General features: G+C 41.1%; 1 protein-coding gene across 4 annotated transcripts in view; it reads left to right on the forward strand.

Annotated features, from left to right (window-relative positions):
- The window catches only part of supt3h.L (SPT3 homolog, SAGA and STAGA complex component L homeolog), a 307,390-nt gene that overhangs the window by 193,453 nt on the left and 95,835 nt on the right, over window positions 1–18,102 (forward strand). The gene's annotated exons all lie outside the window — the stretch shown is intronic.

Here is an 18,102-nt window from a genome sequence, read left to right on the forward strand (position 1 = left end):
GTTGTAGATAAGGCAGTTGCAGGTAGGGTTGAGTAGCTAAAAATGTGGTTTTGGGTAGCGGATTGCGTTGTAACAGGTCTAGGTTTCAGAAGCTGGCTCCTCGGAGAACTCAACCCTGTTTCACCCTGACCACACCCCTTGCCACTCATTCAGGGGCAAATCTGAATTAAAATTAGTAGAGCTGTAAATAATGTACATTCACAATAGGACTCTAAAAATGGAAAGTAAATAAATTTTTTTGGTACAAGACTGCCTAGAAAGATCTGCCTTGCATTCTTGCATCGCCCATTGACTGGAACTGAAGCGTTAAGACAGTCAAGAGATCATAGCCGGGAAAATATTTTGGTCTGCAGCAAGTGTTTTGAGAATGATTAGTCCTTTAATTTACTGATCTCGGCAGGAGTTAGGGATTTCTTGTAAATAAGACGAAGAAAGGAACGTCCAAGGGCATTTCTCACGCGGTGTTACAGGCAATTTGTTGGCGTCCTGTTCCTTCCACCCGTTATCGCTCTGTTATTTATTATCTTCACGTGTTTGTTTTTGCTTGGACTTTTATTTTTCTTCAAAGCATCTCGGGGCTCCTGAAATAAACAGCCTGGCCTGTGTAGCCTTTTTTTTTTTCAATTTGGCTGCGGCCTGATAGAATAAAGCAGGAAGAACAATATTTTTCATAACATGGAGTACAAGGGGAGTTTTGGCTTGGGCAATTAGTCATGTATTGAGCACTGGGAGATAGGGGATATCATTGCTACATGCTGACAAGGTTAGGAGCTGCCTTATCAGCTGAGAATTAACAAGACGTGTTGTATGGAAAAGAACGACTGTTCTGCACTTTATCTGAGAAGATTCCTGCAGATTGTGGATAATTAGGTTTATTGCACATCCTTTACAGTAATAGACACACTGAAACCCCAGAGTACAATCTATTTGCTGCATTAGCATTTATGAATGAATGTCAACTGATCCTATCACCGGGAATCCTGCACATGGCGATAACGTGTTCATCAAGGAACACAGCATTAACCATGGAACAGACTAGACCTTGACGGCAACTTGGTACATGGTGGCGAAATGAGTGCCATGAGCCCTCGTGCAGAGTCAGCAGTGACATCTTGCTTATCCCCAAGACTCTTCAACCAGCTCCAACCAAACCTGACACGTCTGTAATTATCGGCCATGTGGAAAATCAGTGCAACACTTGTCTGAACAGTTCCCATGTGGCCCAATCCTTACAGTAAAAGGATTTATAAGTGGTGCCTCTAGTTGTCATGAGCCTTCGTGCAACTTAAGTGACCTCATAGTATCTTGCCTACCTCCAAGATATGTCGACCAGCTTCACCAGACCTGACACTTCTGTGATTATTTATTGACCATGTGGAAAATCAGTGCAACACTTGTCTGAACAGTTCCCATGTGGCCCAATCCTTACAGTAAAATGATTTATAATAAGTGGTACCACCAATTGTCATGGTAAGTCAACCTCAAAGTATCTTGCTTACCTCCAAGACACATCAACCAGGTTCACCAGGCCTAACACTACTGTTTTTAGCTTCAATGTGAAACAAGTAGGGACACACTTGGCAAACCAGTTCACATACGGCCCTATCATAATAGGAACTGATTGTGCCCCTTCATCTTACGTCAACATTGGCATCAAGGTATCTTGCCTTCACCCAGACTCTTCAACCAGGTTCAACGAAACCTGACACTTCTTACATTATCGAACATGTGGAAAATCAGGTTCTGGACACTTCCCGTGTGGCCCAATCCTTACAGTAAAAGGATTTTGCCTTCATGCAACTTAAGTGACCTTATAGTATATTGCCTATCTCCAAGATACGTCAACCAGGTTCACCAGACCTGACACGTGAAAAATGAGGGCAACACTTGACCGATCAGTTCCCATGTGGACCATTCTTTAAAGTAAAAGGAATTCAAATAAGTGGTACCACCAATTGTCATGGGCCTTCATGCAAGTCAACCTCAAAGTATCTTGCCTACCTCCAAGATATGTCAACCAGGTTCGCCAGACCTGACACTACCATGGTTAGCTCCTATGTGGAACAAGTAGGCTCACACTCTGCAAATCAGTTGACATGTGTCCAATGTGTCTTTTCTGCATTGTTAACTATTTAGTTGTGCACAGGTCTCTATCTAGCCAATCTCCAGGTGCATGAAATTGACTTCCACTTCTTCTGTGTTTTAGCCTATAGTTTATCATTGCTTTAATTTTTTTGGGCTCCAAAATAATCATGCTTCTGAGTGACAGCAGAGTCATAGTAAATAAAATAACTAGTGTTAACTGGAGTTTTGGCTGAAAAAGTTGCTGCAACTCTACTCTGCTTCAGAGTAGCTAGAATGAATGAGCAAGAATTTATTAAACATTTTAAATAAAACCTAAAAAAAGGATTCAGTTTTTTATATATATATATATATATATATATATATATATATATATATATATATATATATATATATATATATATATATATATATATAGTCCTTTTTTTAGGTTTTATTTAAAATGATTAATAAATTCTTGGTTTTTAGTATTGTGTCTACTCTATCTCCGAAATAAATGGCTCACCTTCTCTTCAGCTTTTGAATGATGGATGTCTGGAAATTAAATTTTGCTTGCTCCCGTTGCCTTGAAAAGTGGTTCTTTGTTAGAGATTTGTGAACGAGGTTAATCCGGGGATTTTACAGAACATATCTATATATTTTGTGAGCTTTAAATAAGGACCACGGTGAGCTTTTGAGTAGGGGCATAGTCACATCTTGTACACACATGTTGCACTGGGACTGCAGGAGGTTGGGAGCTTGTGGCTGTTCAGTTATGGTTTGTGATAGAACCCAGACTGTGACGATAATATGAGCAGCCTTCTTCTCTGTCTCACGTCCTGTGGGGTCAGAACAGGTAATCTTGGAATCACAGATGTGCCATATTGAAATACAAAGTGATATCAACTCAGGGAAATCCATTTTCTTTGTTGAACACGCCAATGTGTCCTGATTGGTGGCTCTGCATAGAACTTTTGTGTTGGAATAGATTATCATTTGGGGTTCCAGTACAGCGGGTAAAGAAAGAGGGTGCCCTGACACTGAAGATGAGTTGTGTATACAGACTGTGTATTTAGAGAAGCTGATGCCACCCCAGAGGCTGCTGACTGAATCTTCATTATGGACTGGTCCATGCCATGGGGTTTTTTGATTGAGGGGTCACATTGATAGTGTGGAGTGTACAAACCATAGACCTACCTGGCACCATCCAATAGAGTCAACTGATAGTGGCTGCTGGAGGACCCCTGAAGGGTAACCTGACTGATTTAGCATTTCCATCCTCTAATCCAGGTGTACCCAACTTTTTTTATTTAACATTCAAATGTAAAAAGAGTTGGGGAGCAACACAAGCATGAAACAAGTTCCTGGGGTGCCAAATAAAGGCTGTGATTGGCTATTTGGTAGCTCCTATTTGGACTGGCAGCCTACAGGAGGTTCTGTTTGGCAGCACATCTGGTTTTACCTGCCCCCAAGCCAAAAATTCAAAAATAAGCCCCTGTTTTGAGGTCACTGGGAGCAACATCCAAGGGGTTGGAGAGCAATATGTTGTGGAGGAGCCACTGGTTGAGGATCACTACTCTAATCTCTTGCTGTTCATCAGTAGGAATTTTCAGAGGACACACAGTCATCCCTTGGGATTAGAAGATTTCATCATAAATAACAGGGGATTTTAACTGGCAGAATGGGGCAATTGTAGAATTCTAGTAGAAACTGCAGATCCAGCTTCTGAAAAGCGGGCTACCCTTCAGTTTCACCAGAGCATGCAACTGCTAGTGGGCCCAGTAGGACATTGACTTATTATCGCCGGTTTTTAGTAGATATTTATGAAAAATACATTTTCCCCAGGGGTGGCCCTTAAGATGATTTTGCTGTGGGGCCCCATAACTTGTAGTTATGCCTGTGTCTGTAATAGAATCACAGTCAAAGCTTTTGTGATCTTTATAAGAAGAAATATGATGAGAGCAAAGCCTTGTGTTGGATGTTGCTCGATGCACATCGGCTCCTTGCCAAGCGGCACCGCTGTGAACGAGAGGCTTCTGTTCACACTGAGCCCAGGCTAGGAAGCAGAATGCAAGCAACAAGTGTAATTGGCTAGCACGTAAAATATCCCACGCTTCCTACTAAATGACTTCAGCCCCGGCTCTGGTATGAGCTCATGCAGTGTGTGCCAGGCCGTTCCCAGTTAGATCCTCTCGCCAGTAATGTCACAGAGCACTGAGTCATGCTCGCAAGGCAGCAAATAACCGCAAACTCATTTAATTAGAAACATTAATATATACTTCAGAGCTAAGTGTGTATTTTTTGTCAGTAAGTGTTTCTAAGAAGCCGTTTTGCAGGAGCTATACATCTGCGCTGGGGCACAACATGGCTGATCGGGGCCAGATTATTGCTGGGATTTGCAGTGAGCTCTATGCATTTTTCTTTAAAGGAGAAGGAAAGCTACCAAAGCAGTTTATTGCCAATAGATTAGCCACAATAGTGCAAGATATAACATTATATTTATTCTGCAGAATGCTTTACCGTACCCGATTAAACAACTCTAGGATAGCAGCTGCCATATTAGCTTGGTGTGACATCACTTCCTGCCTGAGTCTCTCCCTGCTCACTCACAGCTCTGGGCTCAGATATAGCAGGTGGTAGAGAGGAGCAAACTGAGCATGCTCAAGCCCTAGCCCTGGAGGTTTAAGAGAAAACAGGAAGTCTGATACAGAAGCCCATGAGTACACAATAGAAGGAAAGAAATGCTGTGTTTCTTTTGACAGAGGACTCAAAGCAGCATTAGTTTGAGGGTAATGCCCGGCCGAAATGAATCCGGATTTGCAAATGCAAATTAAGGGTGGGGAGGGAAATTGCGTGACTTTTTGTCAAAAAACAAGGAAGTAAAAATGTTTTCCCATCCCTAATTTGCATATGCAAATTAGGATTTGGTTCAGTTTTTGGCTGAATTTTTCAAGTTTCAAGAAGGGTTCAGCTGAATCCATAATAGTGGATTCGGTGCATCCCTCATCTTTATACTTTAAGTCTACTAAAACATCATATAAACATTAAATAAACCCAATAGGCTGGTTTTTCCTCCAATAAGTATTAATTATATCTTAGTTTGGATCAAGTACAGGTATGGGATCTGTTATCTTGAAACCCGTTACCCAGAAAGCTCCGAATTACGGAAAGGCCATCTCCCATAGACTCCATAATCCAAATTTTTTTAAAAATGATTTCCTTTTTCTGTGTAATAATAAAACAGTAGCTTGTACTTGATCCCAACTAAGATATAATTAATCCTTATTGGAGGCAAATCCAGCCTTTTTGGTTTATTTAATGTTTACACGGTTTTCTAGTAGACTTAAGGCATGAAGATCCGGAAAACCCCAGGTCCCGAGCATTCTGGATAACAGGTCCCATACCTGTACAAGCTACTGTTTTACTATTACAGAGAAAAAGGAAATCATTTTTAAAAATCTGGATTTGGATAAAATTGAATCTATGGGAGACGGCCTTTCTCCAATTCTGAGCTTCTGGATAACGGGTTTCTGGATAATGGGTCCCATACTGTATATACTTGCACTGACCTTGCTGATATCAGAAATGGGTGGGTCGGCCCGTACAGGCTCCTAACACTTTGCAGCAAAACATCAATGCGCCCATTCAGCCTGTCCTTATAACCAACTCCCAAATGCATTGAAACTACTGCTGTCCTCGTTATGTTGTTCCACCAGTGGGTTGCAACCATGGACACGACTAATTTTTGCCAAGTAAATAAGATGCTAATTGCGTTATTGACACTGCACACACAGGAATGCTGGAAGTGATGCCAGTGTACCCCAACAAATTCCATAGAATGTTTTGCAGCCAGTATTAAGTACTGAGTCTAAGATTAAGTGCCCCCTTTTGGCACAAAATGCGTAAGGGTGTTCCTATTGGGTTGCTTTTTCTTTGATGCACCACTTTGCTTCCATTGGTCCAGTTTTGTTCCAGTCGCTACTAACAGTTTCTGCAACCTCCCCTAAGCTGAAAGTCTGGGGCATACGCACCTGAACCCCTATTTTTTTGTGAGTTTTTTTGTCATTGGATTTTCACCAAGTATAATTAAACATTAAGAATTAAGTGTCACAGCCAGCATTTGTTCTGCAAGTTCTACATACCTAGGGGGTAATGTGATAAACTGTTTTCCCCAGGCTTGGTAACGTCTAACGACCAATCAGATGTTTGCTTCCAATCAATAATACATCGAGCAATACCTGCCGATCGGTTGCAGCGCGTTTGGTTGACCTTTAAACTATTTTTCGCAACTGATTTTGCCCCTGCTTGACCCGTGTTGACTTTTGCGAGGTGCCAAAGAGCAGGAGCAGATAAGTGCAAATTGCTCTCGGGGAAAGTTTCATATTTGTGTTACTTTTTCACTTTTATCCCCGTAAATCTCTCTCGTTGGAATCTCTTCTCTAGTGCGGCTCCATATCAAGTTTTCCACTGAGTGCTGTACGTTAATGTAAAATATCCTGTGTGAGCACCTAACGCTCCGCTTGCTCACTAAATCTATCCCCATGGTTTGGAGCGCTGCCAGGCCGGCTCCAAAGTGCTACTGTTTCTCCCCAAATGAGCCCATCGAGTTATTAGTCATGATATAATGAGCCCATTCTTCATGGAAACTGTAGATTCTGCAGCCTAATAAACGTCATCATTTTCCTGGGGTTGAACGTTGCCGGCTTGATAGAATCTGACTTTCCGTGACCCAGGTAGTGGATGTAAGATGTTTTTCCTGCGTTAATAAATCCCTTCGACTCCTCACCGCAGAGTTTACTGTGGCATGCAAATTGGCAGGTGCTGTTTACGTTGTACCGCAATTTCCCTTCCTTTGGTTTTCAGACACATTTGGAAATCAAAACCAGGTATCGTTTCAGGTCCGAGGGTTTCTCTTACCAATACAGGACACGTGATCTGCGTTGGCTTCATCCCAGGGTGATGGATAATCTGGGCAGGTGGGGGCTCTAGAGGCGCTTCCGTTGTATCCTGCGAGCCAATCAGATCCTGTGTATTTATTGCACATATAAGCATTATTAAAGGACACACAAAAGCAAACCTAAAAAGTTTACTCAATGAAAGAAAATGTCATTCTAAGCAATTTTCCAATATACATTTAGTAAACATTTCCAATGGTTTTAAAGCGATTTGTAACTGTACAGTAATTGCTACTGGAAGCTGCACGTGTGCCTCCCTCTGTTTCTGTCTCTTGGAACAATGTAACAGATCTCAGCCTTGCCGGGTGCTAGAGTCCTGCAGCGGGCCGGGCACCCGCAAAAAAAGCGGGCACCCTGCGGAATGAGGGGAGGATTTTCAGGTGGGGGTATAGATGCAGGTCTCGTCTAAATTTTTTATCTTATGCAATATTGTCTATATATTGTTCCTCTCTCCGCCCACTTTTGATGATGTCACTTCCGGTTTGCAGCAACATCACTTTCTGTTTGATGGTGGTTGGCGGTTTGGGTTGCAGATAAGGCAGTTGCGGGTATAGGTTCGGTATCGGATCAAAGTGGGTCAATATGTGGGTTGCAGTTCGGGTTGCGGGTCTCATCTAAATTTCTTATCTTATGTAATATTGTCTATATTTTACTCCTTTTAAAGTCTTACAAAACATGTTTCTGTCCCCGCCCACTTTTGATGACGCCACTTCCGGTTTGTAGCAACACCACTTCCTGTTTGATGGCGGTCAGGGGGTTGCGGATAAGGCAGTTGCGGGTCCAGGTTCGGTATCGGATCAAAGTGGGTCAATATGCGAGTTGCAGTTCGGGTTGCGGGTCTCATCTAAATTTCTTATCTTATGTAATATTGTCTATATTTTACTCCTTTTAAAGTTTTACAAAACATGTTCCGGTCCCCGCCCACTTTTGATGATGCCACTTCCGGTTTGCAGCAACACCAGTTCCTGTTTGATGGCGGTTAGCGGGTCTGGGTTGGGTAGCGGATCAGAGTGGGTAAATTTGCGGGTTGCGGGTCTCATCTACATTTCTCATCTTATGTAATTTTGTCTATATTTTACTCCTTTTAAAGTTTTACAAAACATGCTCCTGTCCCCGCCCACTTTTGATGATGCTACTTCCGGTTTGCAGCAACACCACTTCCTGTTTGATGACGGGTGGCGGATAAGGCAGTTGAGGGTCCGGGTCAGGTAGCGGATCAAAGTGGGTAAATATGCGGTTTGCGCTGCGGGGTCCGGTCCAGGTCTTAGAAATTAAAACGGTAAAAAAAAGGTGATGTATTTCGTTTGCTGTTGCCTTCAGGCATTTGCACAGAGCTGATATATGAACTGATGCATTCAGCAGACCTATGCAGTCCTGTTGTGATTGTGAAAAATAAAAAATCTTTTGTTGCGTTTTATAGAAGAATAGTTATAGGATCAGGACTTGTAGCTTGGAAAAAGCACGGGGCCGGTTAGACCTTTTCGGGTGATCAGTTTTTCTATAGACGGAGAATGAGAATAAACAACAATCACTGTGAATTGTGACCCCTAGTGGCCACTACTTTGCTACAGTTATTCTAACAACAAGCGCTGCCTTTGCTCCCAACATTTTAACCCTTTGGGGAATGGCAGAAGCCAGAAGATCATGTGCAGAAAATGACATTTGTATATGTTGGACCACAAAGTCTGTAAGCCATCGCCTAAGGAACTGGTTTATTATGGTCTATTGAGAAACCTTATAATGGAAAATTCACATAATTAAAGAGAGACTTTACTTTAACCTGAACGCTATAATAGCTGCCATGTTGCTTTTCTCCCCAACCCTTCCTTCCTGGTACCAGCGTCAGACTTAGGGCTCAGGGACCACTGGGGCTGCGAATCAGACACTATGGGGCAAATATATCAAGGGTCAAAGTGAAAATTAGAACTAAAAGAATTCGAATTTCTAGCTATTTTTTTGTGTACTTTGGGAATAGTCCAAATTCGATTTGAATTTGAAAAAATTCGAATATCGAAATTTATCGTATTTATGTACTGTCTCTTTAAAAATTCAGCTTCGACCATTCACCATCTAAAACCTGCTGAATTGTTGTTTTAGCCTATGCGGGACCTCCTAGAACCTATCTGGAGTCAATTAGTGGAAAATCAACGTTATTTATTTTTTTATTTTTTTAGAAAAAACTTCGAATCGAATACTGTTACTTCGATTCATGAGATTCAAACGAAAACAGCCTATTTTTATAATAAATTTCAGTTGGTCTCTTTTTATTCGAATTTCGATTTTTTTTTTAATATTTGAAATTCGACCCTTGATACATCTGCCCCGATATATCTAATTTGAATTTTCAATTTATTTTTTTGGTCAAAATCCTCAAATTCGAATTGTGAATTATAAAACTTGATTTGAGTTTTAATTCGAATTCAAATTTCAAGATTTACCATACTCTGGCCCTTTAGGAACTCGAATTTAACTATTCACCGCCTAAAACCTGCCGAATTACTTTATAAATCAATGGGAGAGGTCCAGGGATCAATTTTGTGATGTTTTCAGCCTTCCTGACATTCTAGTTTTTTAAATTCCAATCAAGTTTCTAATTCGATTCAAATTCGATTTGAGTTTTTTTTTCTAATTCAAATACAACTTTCACTGGCAGTTACATATATAAAATAGCTTTTTGAGTAACTGAAAAATAAATCAAAAGGCACTTTACTTTCATTTGGCATTAAACAGTTTTTGGGTGGAGTTCCCCCTTTCAATGAAATGCAATTCATGTGTAAAAAGAAAAACCCAGAATAATAATACAATAAATATATAAAAGTAATACTGTGATGTAGATTTTTGCTTTTGTACACAAAGGGCCCATTTACTTAGTTCGACTGAAGGAATAGAGGAAAAATACTTTAATTTTCGAAAAAATTTTTGGCTACTTCGACCATCGAATGGGCTACTTCGACCTTCGTCTTCGACCTTCGACTTCGATTCGAACTAAAAATCGTTCGAATATTCGACCATTCGACCATTCGATAGTCGAAGTACTGTCTCTTTAAAAAATACTTCACCCCCCTAGTTCGCCACCTAAAACCTACTGAGGCCAATGTTAGCCTATGGGGAAGGTCCCCATAGGCTTCCTAACAATTTTATGATCGAAGGATAATCCTTCGATCGATGGATTAAAATCCTTCGAATCGTTCGATTCGAAGGATTTAATCATTCGATTATTCCTTCAATCGTTCGATCGAACGAATTGCGCTAAATCCTTCGATATTCGAAGTCGAAGGATTTCAATTTGACAGTCAAATATCGAGAGTTAATTAACCCTCGATATTCGACCCTAGGTTAATTTGCCCAAAAGCCTCCATGGAACAGAAAAAGTTAGCGAAATGGCGAAAAATTTGTGAAACTCAGAAATTGTGGACGCACGTCCGAAAAGTTACTTGCATCAATTTTGGTGTTAAAGTCAATAGTGTTGACGCGCTGTGATTTTGACGCAAGCAACTTTCCCGACACGCAAATTTTCGCGGGAGTTAACTGATTTGTTCGTCTGCGGTGAAACACGCGAAATCGTGCCATGTGTATTGGAATGAGCATCTTTTAGACCCTTTTACAGGTAATAATTATAAAGCTGCCAAGTCTCACTCGTAATAATTAATCGTTTCTCTGCTGCAGGGGCCGGAGAGCTCCAACATCTCAATGAGTTGAACTCGTGGAACCCGGCGTATTGTGACTGGCGTCTGCGAGTAATGGCGTTGCTCTTTGCTGCACATGAAAGCTCTTTAGATAATGTAAAAAATATACAAGGGCCGCGTTGGATTTTCTTTTTTTTCGTCTTTGACACAAATGTTTATTTTTGAACAATTTAGTGGAGTCTAGCGAAGCCCGGCGTTCATGTTCTTGATTTAAAAGTTCATTTGGTTTAAGTGATGTGCCGTGTATTCACCAGGAGCTCCCAAATCAAGGCCATGTGTAAAGCACTCGCTCATTATATACATTACAGAGGGACATTACGGAATTCTTTTTGTGGATGTAAAACAGGAGCTATAGATCGTCTGTGTCTGTCCTTGTCTGCTGGATTTTTTTTCTTTTTTTTTTTTTTACCACTTTACCGTTATTTTAAATGATGACATTATTGTTTAAAATTAGCGATGAACAAATCTGTCCCGTTTTGCTTTGCCAAAAAATGCCGCGAAACTTGAAGCCAACAGGGCGACAAAATAATTTTACACGACACGAGCGACAAGTTTAACACATGCGACTCTTTTGTTCGAATGCGTTTAAGTCAATGGGCGTCAAAATGATTTTGACCCGCTACAATTTTTACGCACGCAACAAGTTTCGTTTTTTTTGCAGCAGTTTCACGGAAAAAATTTGCAGGTGGCGAAGTGCGCTAATTCGCAGCAAATCCATGCACTATTTATGACTGAAGGCAAACAGTACAGGTATGGGATCCATTATCCGGAAACCCGTTACGCAGAAAGCTCCGAATTACAGAAAGGCCATCTCCCATAGACCAAATGTTTAAAAATAATTTCTTTTTTCTCTGTAATAATAAAAGTCGCTTGTACTTGATCCCAACTAAGATTTAATTAATCCTTATTGGAAGCAAAACCAGCCTATTGGGTTTATTTAATGTTTATATGATTTTCTAGTAGACTTTAGGTGTGAAGATCCAAATTACGAAAAGATCCATTATCTGGAAAACCCCAAGTCCCGAGCATTCTGGATAACAGGTCCCATACCTGTACTCATAACAATTAGACATTCTGCACAATGATCTATGAAAACCTGATCGCACTCCCCAGATAAATAAATGAAGAAGGACATAACTTTCTGTAAAATCTTATAATGTGATATTCACATGGATTTGTAGGTTTCACTTGTAATCAAATGTATGTCAATTCCTTAAATCTACTATGTTACTATGTTTATTCATTTTTGTTCTTTTGGAAATATTATAGGTCTAACACATAAGAGCCATGATTATCCTGTACAATGTATAAACATTAGCCAGAGATATAATTTATGCTGCATGACTCACTGAACTTGTGTATTATATAAAAAAAATGTACCCCCTGTTGTTAAATATAAGTTCACAGTATAACTCAGCCTGCAGCCTTGTTACATAAACCATCAGTGACTTCTAATATCCTTATCATTTACAGTAGGGGGTACATTATCCCTTATAATACATGAGTGATACTCAGAGTTCCCTGTATAACTCAGCCTGCAGCCTTGTGTCTTTATATGGTCACAGAACAACCCCTCAGTGACTTCTAATATCCTTATCATTTACAGTAGGGGGTACATTATCCCTTATAATACATGAGTGATACTCAGAGTTCCCTGTATAACTCAGCCTGCATCCTTGTGTCTTTATATGGTCACAGAACAACCCCTCAGTGACTTCTAATATCCTTATCATTTACAGTAGGGGGTACATTATCCCTTATAATACATGAGTGATACTCAGAGTTCCCTGTATAACTCAGCCTGCAGCCTTGTGCCTTTATATGGTCACAGAACAACCCCTCAGTGACTTCTAATATCCTTATCATTTACAGTAGGAGGTACATTATCCCTTATAATACATGAGTGATACTCAGAGTTCCCTGTATAACTCAGCCTGCAGCCTTGTGTCTTTATATGGTCACAGAACAACCCCTCCGTGACTTCTAATATCCTTATCATTTACAGTAGGGGGTACATTATCCCTTATAATACATGAGTGATACTCAGAGTTCCCTGTATAACTCAGCCTGCAGCCTTGTGCCTTTATATGGTCACAGAACAACCCCTCAGTGACTTCTAATATCCTTATCATTTACAGTAGGGGGTACATTATCCCTTATAATACATGAGTGATACTCAGAGTTCCCTGTATAACTCAGCCTGCAGCCTTGTGCCTTTATATGGTCACAGAACCCCTCAGTGACTTCTAATATCCTTATCATTTACAGTAGGGGGTACATTTTCCCTTATAATACATAAGTGATACTCAGAGTTCCCTGTATAACTCAGCCTGCAGCCTTGTGCCTTTATATGGTCACAGAACAACCCCTCAGTGACTTCTAATATCCTTATTATTTACAGTAGGGGGTACATTATCCCTTATAATACATGAGTGATACTCAGAGTTCCCTGTATAACTCAGCCTTGTGCCTTTATATTAACATAGGACACAATAGTAATTATATTGTACAGATGGCAGTAAATGTTTCCCTTTATTATTAGTATTTACAATATTGCAAAAAAGACTATAGAACAACATTTTCACAGCTTATTTCCTCCTCAGCCTTCCAGCCACGTCCTGCGACATGATTTGGTATAAAATGATAGATTGCACGTGTCTTGTAGAGGATGCTGGGAGTTGTAGTTATATTGGCTGCTGGAGGCTCAGATCTTTTCCATTCTATCAATGCTCTATTGTTTTCCACTCTTCTTTAACAAAGATTCAGAGATGCAAAGCAAGAGATGTTTATTTAGTAAATATTCCTTGGCCTAACTTAATCCAATAAAATCTCATCAGCTGTCAGTACTGTAATTCCATAGGAGCCTTTCATGAGATCAGGAGCATTCGGGCTGGTTATTGTACTGAGCAGATGAACATTATGCTGAGACTACTCAGGGCTTTTTATTTCTCAGCCATTACATGTTCTTATTCATTTCCCAAACCACGATCTGATTCTAATCTAAACATTGCAGAGCAGAGATATAATACAGAGTTACGGTTCCAGTGTATTACACGTTCTTTTGTTGAACGGGATGAATCTATTGTTGAGTTCTGTTGACTCAAGTAGGTGCGGCTCTCTCTCAGCTTTAATGCAGGAGACTGGTACTTGGTGGAATCCCATTTAATCCGACTTTGAAACCCACACCTTTGGCACACGTATGTGGCTGTCAGAACACAAACACATTGACACTAACGTTCATTGAGGTTTCCCCTGTACATACAATCCTTATAACTCCATGTTATGCTGTAATGAGATAATACAGATACAGTACTAGGGGTTAGTGATGGGCGAATTTATTCACCAGGCGCGAATCTGCACGAAAATTTGTCGTCAATTAAACGGACACCCATTGACTTTATTGTGTCTCAGATGTCGCATTTCGCAAATTTTTCGTAATTAGTGGATTTCGGGGCAAAGTGAAACGGGACAAATTCGCCCATCTCTACTAGGGGTCAAATAAGAGAAACCAGCTTGTGTTGTGGCAGATCAATGGATTGGAATGTTCATCTAATTCAGGGGTCCCCAACCTTGTGTTTTACCCATGAGTCGGATTACAATGTAAAAAGAGTTGGGGAGCAACACAAGCACGAAAAAAGTTCCTGGGGGTGCCAAATAAGGGCTGTGATTGGCTAGTTGATAGTCCCTATTTGGACTGGCAGCCAATAGGAGGTTCTGTTTGGCAGTACACCTGGTTTTATGCAACAAAACTTGCCTCCAAGACAGGAATTTAAAAATAAGAACCTGCTGTGAGACTACTGGGAGCAACATCCAAGGGGTCGGTGAGTAACATGTTGTTCATGAGCCACTGGTTGGGGATCACTGATCTAATGCATCCAGACTAGATCAGACTGGGCAGATTAGTCCCATTAACACCCCAAAAAATCTTTACAAGTAAAATATTCAGAGAAAGAAACACATCAGCAGAGGTAGAAGTTTGAAAGGAGTAATTAGGAGGCATTGAGGTTGGGAGGAGTTTGTGTACAAGCAGTAATTCCATAGGAGGTGGCAAAATATTAATGGGTAAGAAGGGAAGTGGGGTAAGTGGTAGGGTTGGGTGACAGACAGTGGGAAGAGGCATGGCTTGGAAAGGAGATGGGGGAACGTGAAGGGTCTAGAAGGAAAGTAGGGTAGGAGAAAGTGGTAGGGTTTGGGAGACAGGTAGTTGGAACAGAGGCAAGGTTTGGAAATGGAGTTGGGGGCATGAAGGGTCTAGAAGAAAAGAGGGAGGTAAAGGAAAATGTAGGAGTGGAGACAGAGGAAGAGATTGGAAAGTAGTGTATCAGGGCACAGTTAGGCAATTAGAGGGAGGTTGCAGACAATTAGAGGCAGGGATTAGAAGGGAGGCAGGGTTGGGGCAGATGTAAAGATGAAGGTAGGTATCAGGGAACTGATAGTTGGTTAAATTTAGAAGATACATTATAAGAACAGAGATAGTGATTACAGAGTGGTGCCAAGAGAAGAGGTGTATAATGGAAGGAGGTTGGACAGTAGGGTTGCATCACCTGTGATTATTTGTGTTAAAATTACATTTGCTGGTATTTCTTAAACACTAGTCTGCTGCAACCCATTGTAGGGGCCCCGGAGTTGCTACCATGTTCAGGGTGGTCATAACGCCAGGCGTCCACAGCTTCTGCTTATGATAGGCTAAACTAAACTAAAACTAAACTGGAGGCAATATTGTGCTTATTCATTAAAGGTCATTAAGCACAACATTTGTGTCCATTTTAGCCTGACTGCACTTTATCACCCCTGTAGTGGACAATTTCTACAAACGGACCATTTCTTGGTGACGCTGATCTTCTCTTCAGCTTGCCTTCAGGGCCCCTCTACTCGTCTAAACCCCATTTTACCCCAAACTAAATGCCATTATATGTTTCAAGGAACTAAGAAACTCAAAGGGTTCTCCCTAGTTCTGCAACCTGCAGCCACCAATCAGCACTTAGCTCTCCCTGTCCTACTGCCATGTGAGTAATGAAAGGATATGTCTTATTTGGCTTATGTTTGTTACTACACCCCCCTGTGCACATAAATGATTTTCCTAACAAGGGCAGAAGAGTGGAAAAGTACTACTGTACTCAATTCAGCTGCTCACATTTTCCTTGGAGTTTTTCTTTTCCCTTTTCTGGTGGAAAAAAAAAATTAAAAGTACCTCATATGCCCTGAATCTAATCAGAATAAAAGTTGATTTTACTACTGCCAAGCAAATAGACCGATCATTTTTCACATTCTTACATTTTCCAGGGCAGTTTCAAGTTAGATTATGTTACTATTGCTTTTGAGTTCCTGCGAAACTCCCTCGGCCCCTTGCCCCCCGTTGTAGAATTAAGGGCCCAAGTGGATTTTACAGGGGAAATATCGCTAACGTTTCACGTAGTATGTTTTCTGTTGTCTACACCAGATACAGTTAATGTTTTGTGAGCGTCTGATTAGTGTGGAAAAAATTCAGGCCCCGCATTATGATTTATGGACTGGAGCCTGGGCCCAGTGTAGTTTTGCCAACACTGAAATCATTTTTTTTTTTTTTTTTTCTCGTTTTGGATATTAGAAACAGCTACTGTTTTTGTTGATCTTTTCAACTTCTGAATAGGTCTAATTCAAATCATAGCAGCATGGGATGGAGAAATTATTAATGCCCCAATTCAGACAGTGATATTGAGTGAAACATTGCTGGAGAGAGCAGGGGCGCGTAGAGGTAGAGTTTCATTAAATGGCTTTCAGGTGCATTTGAAGCTCTCGTCAGCTTTCCTAACGTGTGAGTTTGAAATTTCCCATTAACGGCGCTTCCTGTGCGTTTCCCAGGGAATTTTGCTTTAATTTCAGATTGATCTGCGTAAAGCCGTGGCACGGCTCCTTAAGCGCCGTTCTATTCGCCTGCGTTGGCAAAATCTAGTGTGTATAAATCAACCTGTATTGCACGGGGCTTACTTATAATGTGTAGGTCGCTTATGGAGCTGTGGTTTGGTGCCATGTGGAAATGAAATACAGATGGAGCAAACGTTGTTTGGACATCACGTGCCACACCAGTCACAATGTCATAGTATTCATTTCCATGGTAAGGGGCGTAATAATTCCATGGTGGAACAGGGAAAGCTGAGTAACCCCAAAGTCTAGATCAAATTTGCTCCATCGTTATCACGTTTATGTCAGAGCAAATAATCACATCATATTTTTTTTGGCTTAGTTTTTCTTTTAGTTGGGCCTTCTGTACACTTTTATACTATAGATTCCATTCCTGAAGAGGCTTAGCTGGAAGTTCCCAAAACCAAGAGCAGGCCACTTCTGTGGGCCTTAAGCTAGAGTCCTGCTTTTAACCCGATTGGACCCGCTACCTGACCCGGCCCACAAGTACCTTATCTGCAACCTGATCCGCGACCCGCTGACCATCAAGAAACAGGAAGTGCTGTCATTGTAAACAGGAAGGGACGTCATTAGAAGTAGGCATGATCAGAAAAAAAGGAGTAAAACAGGAAGCGCTGTCATTGTAAACCAGAAGTGACATCATTATAAGTAGGTGTGATCAGAAAAAAAGCAGTAAAACTCTCTATTGAGAAGACCCGCAACCCAACCCACAACCCGGAGAACCGCTGACCTGCGTCTATACCCGCTCCCGAAACTTCTATCTGCAACCTGCAGGGTACCGCAGGTTTTTGCAGGTAACCCACGGGTACCTGACCTGCTGCAGGACTCTACCTTAACCATTATTTTTGGGAGTTCAGTTGGGAGTTCAGTTGAATTCTTTGAAGGACAAATCTGGAGTCCAGGAAGGAAGTAGTGTTGCACAGGTTGGTCTGAAACCCACGGATTGGGTTTAATTGGGTCAACCAATTACCCCTTGCAACAGGTCACAGATTGATGACGGACCATATTCATTGTGATTCCAACTGCTCCTCAAGTCTCCATGCTCTGTTCCAGCCAAACTTGTGACCGTGAAGTTGGATTGCTGCTGTTTTTTATATACTCGTTCACATCCTCTCCGGTATATACTGTATTTATCAGTGTGGTGGATTGGGTCAATGTAGGTTAAGGTCATGCGGGCCGAATCAGTGTTGACCCGTGCCAAATGCTATACTACAGAGTGGGAGACTTGAACCGAAGATTTCACAAAGCCACTTTTGTATAGTGTCAATATAGTTTCCTTCTTCAGTTTAACAGATCTGACCTATTTTCCAATAATTTGCCAAATCTAGACTCCAACCAAATGTCAAGGAATCCAACTGCCTGTCTGGGGATTCCTCTGGGCTTGAGTCAGGGAAGGGAATGAGTCCTCAAGGAAGAGATTGCATCGGCCTAATACAGGGACATAGGGAGCAGAAAGAACTTAGTAACAGTAACCAAGATGATGCTGCAGAAGATGCTTG

Source organism: Xenopus laevis, chromosome 5L, assembly GCF_017654675.1.
Source record: "Xenopus laevis strain J_2021 chromosome 5L, Xenopus_laevis_v10.1, whole genome shotgun sequence".
Classification (NCBI taxonomy): Eukaryota; Metazoa; Chordata; class Amphibia; order Anura; family Pipidae; genus Xenopus; species Xenopus laevis.